The sequence below is a fragment of the Micromys minutus genome (assembly GCF_963924665.1).
Source record: "Micromys minutus genome assembly, chromosome: 26".
Taxonomy (NCBI): domain Eukaryota; kingdom Metazoa; phylum Chordata; class Mammalia; order Rodentia; family Muridae; genus Micromys; species Micromys minutus.
The window spans coordinates 40,727,234-40,741,376 of NC_137961.1; positions in this window are offsets into that span (position 1 = coordinate 40,727,234).

Below are 14,143 nucleotides of genomic sequence, written 5' to 3' on the forward strand. Positions count from 1 at the left end.
TAACACTCTCATTATTGTAAGGTTTGAAACCCAATATGGACATTAGTGATTATTGTTTATACTATTTTTAATAAAGTTGTATTCATTATTACCACCATGATTCTCTTTACTTGAATCATTAACTGCAGGCTAAAGTGAAGAGGGGTAGCCATGTTTGGTCTTTTTTTCCAGAAACTAGACACATAAAATATATTGGAATTGATTATTCTTCTCCATTAAGAAGGCCTCATTATTTTTAGTTGTCTTTACTTTAGCTATGTACATAATTTAAGAACATCACTATTTAGTTTAGAAGATGAAGGATTTTTTTCAATATATATATATTAATTATTCCATTTGATCAGCATGACAAATTTTAATAAACATAATATAAATTACTATTAAGGAAACACAATCTAGTACTCCAATGTATAAATGTACCACAATTTCTGTATCCATTCCTGTGTTGAAGGACATCTGGGTTCTTTCCAGCTTCTGGTTAATATAGATAAGGCTGCTATGAACACAGTAGAGCACCTGTCCTTGTTATATGTTGGAACATCTTTTGGGTATATGCCCAGGAGTGGTATAGCTGGGGTTTCAGGTAGTACTACGTCCAATTTTTTGAGGAACCACCAGACTGATTTCCAGAGTGGTTGTAACAGCTTAGAACCTCACCAACAATGAAGGAGTGATCCTCTTTCTCCACATCATTGCCAGTATCTGTTTTTGATCTTAGCCATTCTGACTGGTGTGAGGTAGAATCTCAAGATTATTTTAATTTGCATTTCCCTGACTAGGGATGTTGAGCATTTCTTTAGGTACTTCTAAGGCATTCAAAATTCCTCAGTTAAGAATACTTTGTTTAGCTCTGTACCCCATTTTTAAATAGTTATTTGGTTCTCTGGAGTCTAAATTATTGAGTTCTTTGAATATATTAAATATTAACCCTCTATAAGATGCAGAATTGGTAAAGGTTTTTCCCAATCTGTAGGTTTTCATTTTTTCCTAATGACAGTGCCATTTGTCTTACAGAAGTGTTTTAATTTATGAGATCCCACTTATCTATAGTTGATCTTACAGCCAGGACAATTGCTGTTCTGTTCAGGAAATGTTCCCCTGTGCCAATGTGTTTGAGGCTCTTTTCTAATTTCTCTTCTAATAGAGTCAATGTATCTGGAGAGAGGTAACTCAGTCACAAAAGAATACACATATAGTCTGTATCACTGATAAGTGGATGTTAGGAAAATGCTCAGAATGATACCCACAATACAACTCACAAACCACATGAAGCTCAAGAAGGAAGACCAAAGTGTGGTTGCTTCAGTTCTTCTTAGAAGGGGATCAAAATAATCACAGGAGGTAGAGTGTAAGAAGGCCATGGGAGGAAGAGAGGAAGGGAGTGGAGAAAGGGGGGAAAAGATTAGGTATGGGAGGAGAAGGGGGAGCTATACAGACAGTCAGGAAGTAGAACAGAAATATGTAGCAATGGGGCATGTGGAACAGGGATAACCAGCAAAAAGTACCCGAAGCCAGGAAAGTAAGAGGCCCCCAGGACCAAATAGGGATGAGCTGAGCTGAAATAACTAAAAAGGGGTGGGAGAGAATCTGTATGGAGGCACAGCCCCTGGCTGAGGAATGGGTCTACACACACTTCTCAAAAATTTTAACCCAGAATTGCTCCTGTCTAAAGGAAATATCGGAACAAATAGTGGAGCAGAGACTGAAAAAAGGCCATTCAGACACTACCGCACTTGGCATTCATCCCATATGCTGCCTCTAAACCCAGACACTATCACTGATGCCAAGAAGTACTTACTGACAGGAGCCTGATAAAGGCAACTCCTGAGATGCTCTGCCAGAACCTAACCAATAGAGATGCAGATACTTTCATCCAACAATTAGACTGAGCACTGGGATCCCAATTTATAAACCCCAATAAATATATAAATAATTTATTAAAATGCAATTTACTCAAATTTTTTTGCATAACAGCAAACATGACTCTTAATTAATATCAAAATGTATTCTGTTTTGATGAATCATATGGAATATACATAGTCTGGAATAATTCTGCTTATTTTAAACCCTGAGATTCCACCTCACACTAGTCAGAATGGCTAAGATGAAAACCTCAGATCACAGCAGATGCCAGCAAGGATGTAGAGAAGGAGGAATCCTCCTCCATTGTTGGTGGGATTACAAGCTGGAAATCAGTCAGGAGGTTCCTCAGAAAACTGGACATGGTACTACCTAAGGACCCAAGTAGTGGTAACTCCAGGCTATATTGTAGATGCCAAGAAGTGCTTGCTGACAGGAGCCTGATATAGCTGTCTCCTGAGAGGCTCTGCCTGAATCTTAGAAATACAGAGCCAGATGCTCTCAATCAACCATTGGACTGAGAACAGGTTTCCCAATGGAGGAGTTAGAAAAAGGGCTGAAGAAGCTGAAGGGATTTGCCACCCCACAGGAAGAACAACAATATCAACCAATCTGACACCCCAGAGCTCCCAGAGATTAAAGCACCAACCAAAGAGTACACACTGAGGAACCCATGGTTCCAGCAGCATTTGTAACAAAGGATTCATATATCAGCCATGGAGGAGAGGAAAGGACCTTGGCTCTGTGAAGAATCAATACACCAGTGGAGGGGAATGCGAGGGCAGGGAGATGGTAGGGAGTGGGTGGGAGGGAGAGCACTCTCATAGAGGCAGGGGAAGGGTTGATGGCATAGGGGGATTGCAGATGTGAAACTGGGAAAGGGGATAACATTTGAAATGTATGTAAAGAAAATATCCAATGAAAAGAAGAAGAAATCATTCAGAAAAAGTAAAGATTTTAGGCAATTTCTCAAACAGTGATGTAGGTTGGCCTAGAGCTGATGGTAATCTTTGTGCTTCAGTCTTTGGATGTGAACCCTGGGATTACAGGTATGAAGTACCATACAAGATTCAGGTAAAGAAAATGGTTGCTCTAAGCATAGTCTGATTCGTCCTCTTAAATCTTCTGGGTTTGTTGAATAACAAGTCACAATTTTACTCTACTGTGACACAAAAGCAACTGCTTTTAAGTACAAAGGGTGATTTTAAGTACAAATTATTAAAATAAATTATCTCTTATATTATTTTTACTTAGCCATAAGTTACTATTCATAATTAAATAACAGAATAGTTTAAGAAAAATGTATTAAAATAATTTAAATATAAATAGCTCAGATGGTTTTAAACACAAACATTTTTTTCCATTTGTGAATTAATTTTAGTTGTTACTAAATAGAAAATATACAATTCTTCTGAGCTAACTTATAAATTTCATTATCAGGCAATGAAATTGAAAGAAAAATATAGAGAAATTACCTGCATACAAAATACTTTTAATTGGGAAATAACAAAAATCAGAATTGTAAAGAGATGTATACTGAAAAGTCATAGCTATTGATATGTCTAAGACAAAAGAAAATGTTGGGAAGAAAGACAACTAGACATGTTTTGAAAATACTCTGTCAGGCTTGAAGAACTGTGGAAAAGCTGGGAAAGATGGTGGTCAAAATAGCTGTATTCAGGAGGTAAAATTAACCTTAAAGTCTCAGAAAACCATTGGCTTGAATTGGATGTAGGAATGGCCATTTTGATTAATGGAAAGAACAGTTATCATTGCTTTTATTATGAAACAGAAGTGTCACGAGATTGTTTTATACTCCAAAGAACATCCACTGTTTATAACTTTCTTTGAAATAATTATCACGCCAGTACTATTCATTTATCAAGATATAGCTTATTCCTCTTACCAATGAAAATTAGACATTGTTTATTAGCACAAAGGTTGTTCTAACCATACACATTATGTTGATACTCAATATAAGTGTGTCACACACAGTAGCCAGAATTCAATCATATGCCTGCATTTCTTTTGAAAGACTATATTTACAGGTTAAATAATAATCTGCCACACACACGTATGGTACCATGAAATAAAATTTAAATGCCTATCCACTTGGAGGTGTGCCTGTAGAAATCACTTATATAAAATATTAGGCAGAAAATGTCTTTTAAATTTGCCAGACATATTTTTATCAGAGTATCTTTTTGAGCCTTCATTCATGTGTAGTCCCTAAACCAGAATTTGACCTGATCAAAAACATGTACCAAAGTACTTAACTACTTTATCCAAGAGTGATATTATTTTGTATTTTTTTTAACCTTCAGGCTATGACAAGAACCAAAATTGAATCTCCCCTGTTTTAAAACAAAGAAAATAAAGCAAGTGTTATAAGCACATTTAAGACTATTCTTCATGTTCTTATTAATGTACATTTCAGAACTATTACAAATATGTTTTAGGAAAAGACTCTGTTCTAGTTGTTGAGGGTCCCCATGGAGACTGAGCTGCAAGTTGGCTACATATGTTCTGGGGGGCTCATTTCAGCTGTGTGTGTTCTTTGTTTTGTGGCTCAGTCCATGAGACCTCCCAGTGTTCCACATTACTTGGCATTTTGGTCCTCCTGTGGGATTCTCATCTCCTTCAGAACCTTCACTCCCTCCCCCAGCCTTTCCATAAAAGTCTCTGACCTCTGTCCAAAGTTTAGTTGTTGGTATCTACATCTGCTTCAGTCAGCTGCTGGGTAGACTCTCTCAAAAAAAAAAAAACAAAAATACCCTGAATATAATCATACCTGAGTATCATTGATTTCAGGGATTGGTGTTTGCCCATGGGATGGGTCCCAAGTTTGGCGGTTATTGATTATTGTTTCTTCAGTCTCTGCCCTATCTTTGTCTCTGCATTTCTTTTAGACAGGATAAATTTTGCATTTAAGTTTTTTTGTAGGTGGGTTGGTGTCCTTATCTTTCCCCTACACACACTGGAATTCTTCCTGGCTACATGTTTCCACTGTTTGACATCTTGATCACCTGCCCTAACTTCAGAGCTTCCCCCCATGTCTGGCCTCTGGTGCTTCCTAAAGATTCTCCCCACCTCCCACCCCTGGCAGTTGCAAATTTACATCATCTTTCCTGAATCTCCTTATCTACTCTCTCTAAATATTGTTCTTTTCTCTCCCATCCATTCCTCCTCTCCCCTATGCCTTCTATGATTATTTTGTTCCCCCTTCTGACAGTGATTCAAGCACCCTTGCTTAGGTCTTCCTTCTTGTTTAACTTTCTTGGATCTGTGGGGTGTATCATGGGCATTTTGTGCTTTATGGCTAATATCCACTTATCAATGAGTGCATAGCATGCGTGTTGACTTGAATCTAGGTTACATCACTCAAAAAGATACATCCTAGTTTCATCCATTTGTCTGGAAAATTCATGATATCCTCATTTTAATAGCTGAATAACATTACACTCCCCCAGAAACAACTCACAGACTGTATGAAGTCCAAGAAATAAAGAAAACAAAACAAAACAAAAAAATATTTAGAAAACAAGAAAACTTTAACTATTTCCATGTTACATTTTGTTTTACATGTACTTTATGCTCATTGTAACTATTAAGTTTTCAAGGCATACTATCAAACCTTTAAAAAAATCAATTACTGAATACAAATATATTCATATAGTTCTATGTAAAAATTATGTTAAAATCTGAAAAAAAGTACTGACAAAAATGTATAATTTTAAGCACAAAATGTTTAAAATCTGTACATTTATCTTTGTTTTGTAAAATAAAGTTGTTTAAAAATAAAAAAAACAAACAAAAAAACATTACATTGTGTAAATGAATCAAATTTTCTGTATAGATTCTTGAGTTGAAAGACATTTTAGTGGATTCTGGCTTCTAATGATTATAAATATGGCTGCTATGAACATAATAGAACACATGGTCTTATGGTGGGGTACAGAATATTTTGTGTATATGCCTAGGAGTGGTATAGCTGGGTCTTTAGTTATAACAATTTCAAATTTTCTGAGAAAGAGCAAAATTAATTCCCTGAGTGGTTTTATAAGTTTGCCATCCCACCAGCAATGCAGAAGTATTATCCTTTCTCTACAAAGTAGATCAAGAACATCAGTTGAATAACAGATACAGTAAATCTAAGGGAACAGTAACTGAAAAATAGTCTTGAATGCATTGGTGCAAGAGACAGTTATTTAAACAGAACATTGGTTTATCAGCTCTCAGATCAACAACTGATAAATAAAGCTTCATGAAACTCAAAAGTTTCTGTAAGAAAAAGGACACTGTCATTAGGACAGAATTGCAGCCTACAAATTTGCAAATGATCTTCATTAACCCTGTATCTGACAGAGGGCTAATATTCAAAACATATAAAGAACTCAAGAAATTAGACAGCACGAAATCCAATAACATAATAAAAATAGTGTACGTAGCTAAATTATATGTAAAGAATTCTTGAATGAAGAAGAAGCACTAACAGAAATGCCCAAGATCTTTTGTCATCAAGGAAATCCATCCTGAGATTCCACCTTATGCCACTCAGGATAGCTAAGATCAAAATTCTAAGAGACTGAATGTATCAAACATGGAATGCTATTCACAGACTGAACTCAGCTGAAACACTTGCTCTCTAGCTGGGCACTGCTTTGGAAAATTATGGATCCTGTAGAACAGTGTTTATCAGGTAAATGTGGGTCACTGAGGAAGACCTAAGGGCCAGAATCCTTTATTGCTGCCTGTCATGATCCTGCAGGATTAATTATGCTGTATTTTCCTAAATTGAAGATGTCTCAGTTCATGAATCTAAATTGCCCCATGCTACCACCAATATTCGCTGACCCATTCCCTCTTCTATGACTTTTTCATATGGTGAACTGAATTTTCAATAGTTTCCCCCTTGAGTTATTTCCATCAGTTGTGTTGTCACAGAGAAGTTACTGATTCTACCTCTGTAATGCAACATTGCTCCTTTGAGAACAGATTTCCTTCATAATTGAATAAAACTGCTATGTAGACATTCCTCAATTACATTCATTTTATGCTGAATATTTTTTTAGTATTTTAACAACTATTATTGATAATCTATGTCTTCATATGACAGTATATTCTATTTTATGTTAATTCATAAAACTATAAAATGCTAATTTTAAGTAACAAATAAATTCAACAAGATCAAATCAGATTATTACAGTTTAGCATTTAAAGTAGTAATTTCATATCATAATTTACAGAATCATTACATATATTACATATACTAAATTCATATGGTTTATATTTGAACACCTAAAACTGTTTTGGCCTAAAAATTTTAAACAAGATATTACCATGAAGTGGCAGAATTTTTGTTATTTGGCCCTAACTTTTGCTCTTTTCAACACTGCCTTGGATTTCTCACCAGATCAGCATATACAGGTACTGATTAAAACAGCACTTTGCATAGTTTTACAAACCACAGATATACCTACCAATGAATTAACAAAGATTAAAATTACATGCCTTCTTAAGAAAAATTTGACCCATTAAATTAGGCCAAAATTACCTAATACATTTCTACAGCCTTCTGCTAGCTGAAGTAATGGTTGTTTTATATGCAATGAAATAAAATGATTCTAATGCTTAGAGAAGAAGGAATATCCATTTCTATTTATTACATACATCAATACTGTATGCTACTTTGGAGCTAGCACTATGTTTTTGTTGTTGTGCTTAGTTTTTTGTTTTGATTTTTCTGACTTCCAGAAAGAGTTTGTAGTTTCCAAGTTCTATTAACTTTTTCCCCCAAGTGTATATATCTTTATTCTTTAAACTATCAATCAATTTTATGATAGTATTGCTATTCTTACCATGGCTTTCCCACCTTAAATATGATGCTTCAAAATAACCTCTAAAATCTCATAACTTTGTAAATACATATAATACTATTTACATACTGGGAGAATTTTAATATTTTATTTAATATCTTTTCAAGTTTTTTGGCATGGTGCATTGTCCAACAATTTCTTGCTCACTTTACTTAAAATGATTTTTACTGGCATGTTAGTAAATATTTGAATGATGATGTTTCTAACCATGTTTACAATGTACTTTGATCATATTCATTCTCTTATCCAATATTAATATTTTATTTCTAATTCCTTTTTCCTAACAGTTTTTTCTGAAGAATAAAATTATGATATTTGCAGGAAAACAGATGGAACAAGTGAGCATCATGTTAAGTCAGATAAGCAGAATATAAACAGCCATCAGCTGCCGTAAACTTATTGAAGTAAGCATTGAACACGCCATCTTTTCTGTAAAAAGCACATAGCCTCAAGTGATGCTGATGCTCTGGATAAGGAGTGGAAGGGTTATATGGCCTAGATCAGTGATCAAATGACAAATAAGTTTTTGTGGTAAAGCAGGGCATCTTGGTCCACAGCAGAGTGCACCTGCTGTCGAATAAAGAGCATTTTTTATAGACCAGTGAGCACCGGAGAGAGAAAAGGCAACGTGGTTGGGAATAGCATTGTGAATGTCAATCTGATTACTTTCAGGTCTCAACTAGGTTATTCTAAAAAATAAAGGGGAGGGTATGATATTCTTGGACTGTAAAGTACTTAAGTGTCTTTGTAGCTGGGCCCCCCAAAAAGGTAGCAGAACTTGTAAAAGATTTAAAACCTCTAAAGAAAATATTGTCTGCTAATATGTTATCAGATAAACCTTAAACAAAGAAGGTAACAAATCCAGAATCAAATCACCCAATATTCAACAGCTTGTTACCCCCATGTGTTCTGAAACAAAATGCTGGCATAGTGCTCTGGATAAACAAAACACCAAGAAAATAGAAAGCTGAGGCTTTACAATATGCTTTGGCCAAGACAATGGGGGAAGAAAAAAACAAAACAAAACAAAACAAACAAAAAAAAAAAAAAAACAAGAGCAGATTTCCTACAGATAAAACTTCATTAAGAGTAAAGAAAAAATAAACAAGTTTTGAATGTCAAACTACACCAAAAAATGCAGGCTCACGAAGACAATTGTCATATGTTTTTCTACCATTGATAGAATATAGAAAGTAAAGAGAATACATATTTAAATATTCATTACTAAAGATTTTCTTCTGCTGCACATATTACTTTAAATTGTATTTGAATTTGTTATTGTTTGGAAGGAAATGGGTAAGGGGGACACTGGTTGACAGTTTCTATCCCACACATTAATCACATCATTCCACCTCTAACAGAGCTGCTTTGTACCTAACAAGTATAGACTAACTAAATTTGCTTACAATATCATGTTGCACTGTTAATTAGTCCCCAGTAAATTAATATGACTGGCATATATGTTAGACATATTAAAAAAACTTAACTGCTATAGATATTTTGTAGTAACTAGAGATGTGAACCAAACCTTAAACCATAGCAACTGCAGAATACATTTCTCATAATTATTGCATGCCTAAGAAAATGCCTTGCACTAATGGGAAAGTATTTATTAAACTATGGCATAAGTATGCTAAAATAGGCTAATAAGACCTGTTTTTGACCAGTAGCTTTTGGAAAACATGCAGTTTCAATTCCTATTTTTCTGGGCATTAGTTAATCACGGCAATGAACAGATATTCATCCTGGCCCACTCTCCTCAGTAATATGCAAGTGTATTTGCTTCTCATGCCTACTAAAAGGAAAATTAGCCATGAATATTTCTGTAAGAAGGTTAATTTTCCATGCTACTCTTTATTCTATAAAATTTGGATAGTCATTAAAATTAGCCTTTTAAATTATTAAACATTAAAATCACTCTACTGCTTTAACATCAGCTCTTTTTGCTCATGCATTAAGATTCAGGTTTCTGGTATGGAAAAACATATACCAGTTTGTATTATGTACCTACATTTTAATTTAGAATGTGTACAGCCCACATAAACTGGTTATCATGTTACATGCCTGCACAGTAAAACAGAAAACATACCTGGTGTTGAATTGCTTTCACTCATGATTTCAATGGCATCTAGTAAGGTAGCCCTCAGTCAGGCAAGTCTTTAGTTGATTCATTGAATGAACAGAAAAGAATAGCATTCTAATGCAAATAACTCTAATTTCTTTTTCAAACTAAAATAGTCATATTATGAATGTGGAATGAGATTAAATAGTAAGAGGGCTCACAATAAGGCAAGTAGTAATGTAAGGAGCAGAGATGGCTGCTTGCTGAGTCTAATAGGCACCAAACAGTTAGACTCTATAGTGTTTTCTGTGAAGATAGTCATACTTCTGCCTCTAATGGTACCAGAAAGACACCTAACTATTTTTTGCACGAGGATAGAACTTTATTGAGGGCTTTCACTATGTACCACTCTTTTTTAAGATGATCTTTTGGTCTGGTGATTGCAAAATCCCACCTATTTTGTAGTGACCAAATGTTCTATTTCTGTGTTAATTTTCTCCATATTACAAAGTCATGTACTATTCTTAGGCTTCTTTCCAATCTTAATTTCTTATTATGGAAATTGTTTAATTTAAGTTAAAAGATTCAACCAAAAAAGTAAATATGTCTAGACTATCAAAATATGTGTACTTGAGGGCACAGAACAGAGGCCGGCCCATCTGCCACTCAGACCAGCAGCTCCTAAAGGTTGAAAAACTTGTGAGTAGGATATCTAGTAAGCCAGGGAGCAGAGAGATCTCTGCAGAGTGCCCACGGAAATCGCACACTCTGACTTGCCTGATCCAGGCACCAGGAACAGAACTTTGGAACTTCTGTTTCCATTCTGTGGGGACTTCAGGGCACAGAACACAGCCCAACACATCCGCCACTCAGACCAGCAGCTCTTAAAGGTTAAAAAACTGGTGAGTAGGAGATCAAGGCAGCCAGGGAACAGAGAGATCTCTGCGGAGTGCTTACGGAAATCGCACCCTCCGACCTACCTGATCCTGGGACCAGGAACAGAACTTTGGACAATCTGTTCCCACCTGGCAACTCTGAGGCATAGAAGAGGGCTCGGCCCATCTGCCACCTGGACCAGTGGAGAGACAGGGACACAGACCAGATACATGGGAAAGGGGAGAACATATCACTGACAACAAAATGGCAAGAGGAAAGCGAAAGAGTATATCCCAAGAAAACCAAGACAACCTGGCAACACCAGAACCCAGGTCTCCCATAACAGCAAATATTGGAATGCCAAACACTCCAAAAAAATAAGACACAGACCAGAAATCATATCTCCAAATGCTGATAGAGATACTTAAACAATAAAGGGAGGAAAAGCAAAAAGACTCAGAAGCTTTTAAATAGGAAACAAGAAAAACACTCAAAGAACGAGAGAAAAACAGAACCAAAGACATGAAGAAATGGAAGACTGAATTTAAAACAGAAATTGACACAATAAAGAAAACACTTAAAGAGATAACCCAAGAGGTAGAACACCTAAGAAAGAAATCAGGAGTCACAGAAGCAAGCATTTCCAATAGATTATAAGCGATGGAAGAGAGAATCTCGGGGGCAAAAGCAAACATTGTAAACATAGACAAAGCAGCCAGAGAAGATGCAAAAAACAAAAAGCTCCTAACCCAAAATGATCAGGAAATCCAGGACATAATGAGAAGACCTAACATAAGGATAATAGGAATAGAAGAGAAAGAAGAGGATCAACTAAGAGGCACAGTACATATCTTCAACAAAATCGTCGAAGAAAACTACCTACCCTCAAGAATGAGTCGACCTCGAGCATAAAAGAAGCCTTCAGAACTTTAAATAGGTTGGACCTGAAAAGAAATACCTCCCAACACATAATAGTCAAAACACCAAGAGCTCAAAGCAAAGAAAGAATACTAAAAGCAGTAAGGGAAAAAGGTCAGATAACATATAAAGGCAGGCCAATCAGAACCACACCCGATTTCTCAACAGAGACTATGAAAGCTAGAAGAGCCTGGACAGACATCATGCACACCCTAAGAGAGCACAAGTGCCAGCCCAAGCTGCTATACCCAGCAAAACTATGAATCACCATAGATGGAAAGATGAAGATATTTAATGACAAATCAAAATTTACACAATATCTGACCACAAACCCAGCACTACAATGAATTTTAGGTGGATAACCCAATACAATGAGGGAAAATACAGCCTAGTAAAAACAAAAAAACTCCTAAGCATGAAAACCAAAAGAGGAAAAAGACCCAGACACAACTAAACCCACAAAAGCAATAATTGCAGGAAACAGAAACAACTATTCCCTGATATCTATTAACATAAATGGACTCAACTCCCCAATAAAGAGACATAGGTTATCAGACTGGATACATAAACAAAATCCAGCCCTTTGCTGCATACAAGAAACTCATCTCAGAAACAAAGACAGACACTATCTTAGAGTAAAAGGGTGGGAAAAAAAAAAACTTCCAAGCAAACAGCCCCAAAGAACAAGCTGGAGTGGCTATTCTAATATTGAATAAAGTAAATTTGTAACCAAAAGTTATCAAAAAAGATAAGGAAGGACACTTTTTACTCATTACTGAGGAAATCTGTCAGGAGAAACTCTCAATCCTTAACATATATGCTCCAAATAAAAAAGCACCCACATTCATAAAAGAAACCCTACTAAAGCTCAAAAAAATGCATTTCACCCCACACAATAATAGTGGGAGACATTAATACCCCACTCTCTCCAATGGACAGATCAGGGAAACAGAAACTGAACAAGGACACTGTAAAACTAGCAGAGACTTTGAACAAACTGGAATTAATAGATATCTACAGAACATAACATCCTAAAGTAAAAGAATACACCTTCTTCTAACCACCCCATGGCACCTTCTCGAAAATAGACCACATAATTGAACACAGAGCGAGCCTCAATTGATATAAGAAGATTGAAATACTCCCATGCATGCTCTCAGATCACCATGGTCTACAACTGGTCTTTAACAACAACAAAGGAAAAAAAAAGCCCACATACACATGGAAACTAAACAAAGCTCTGTGAAACTACAGCAGGGTCAAAAAAGAAAGAAAGAAAGAAATTAAGGATTTTCTAGAATTCAACGAAAACGAAAACACAACATACACAAACGTATGGGATGCAATGAAAGCATTACTGAGAGGAAAACTCATAGCCCTAAGTGCTTCCAAAAAGAAACTGGAGAGAGCTTACATCATCAATCTGACAGCATAGCAAAAAGCCCTAGAACAAAAGGAAGCAGATATACCCAATAAGAGTAGAAGGCAAGAAATAATCAAAATTATAGAAAATAGAACAAATAGAAACAAAAAGAACCATTGAAAAAATCAACAAAACCAAGAGTTTGTTCTTTAAGAAAATCAACAAGATTGATAAACCTTTAGCCAGACTAACTAGAGGGCAAAGTAAGAGTATACACATTAACAAAATCAGAAAGGAAAGTGGAGACATAAGAACTGAAACTGAGGAAAATCAAGAAATCATCAGATCCTACTACAAAAACTTATACTCCACCAAATTGGAAAATCTGGAGGAAATGGAATGATTCCTAGTCAGATACAAGATACTAACGTTGAACCAGGACCAAGTAAACCATCTAAATAACCCTATAACATCTAAAGAAATAGAAGAAGTCATCAAAAGCCTCCCAACCAAAAAAAGCCCAGGTCCAGACAAGTTCAGTGCAGAATTTTATCAGACATTTATTGGGGATATTACAACAATACTCTCCAAACTCTTCCAAAAGATAGAATCAGATAGAATACTACCCAACTCATTTTTTAAAAGTACAATAACCCTCGTACCTAAACCACATAAAGTCCTTACAAGGAAAGAGAACTTCAGACCAATATCACTTATAAACATTGATGCAAAAATACTCAAAAAAATCTTTGAAAACCGAATCCAAGAACACATCAAAACTATCATTCATCATGACCAAGTAGGCTTCATCCCTGGGATGCAGGGAAGGTTTAATATAAGAAAATCCATCAACATAATCCACCATATAAACAAACTCAAAGAACAAAATTACAAGGTCATCTCACTAGAGGCTAGAAAGCATTTGACAAAATTCAACACCCATTCAGGTTAAAAGTCCTGGAAAGAACAGGAATCCAAAGTCCATACTTAAACATAATAAAAGCAATATACAGCAAACGAACAGCCAACATCAAACATAAGGGTGTGAGACTTGAAGCAATCCCACTAAAATCAGGGACTCGACAAGGCTGCCCACTCTCCCCATTCCTATTCAACATAGTATTGGAAGTCCTGGCTGGAGCAATTAGACAGCAAAAAAAGATCAAGGGGATACAAATTGGAAAGGAA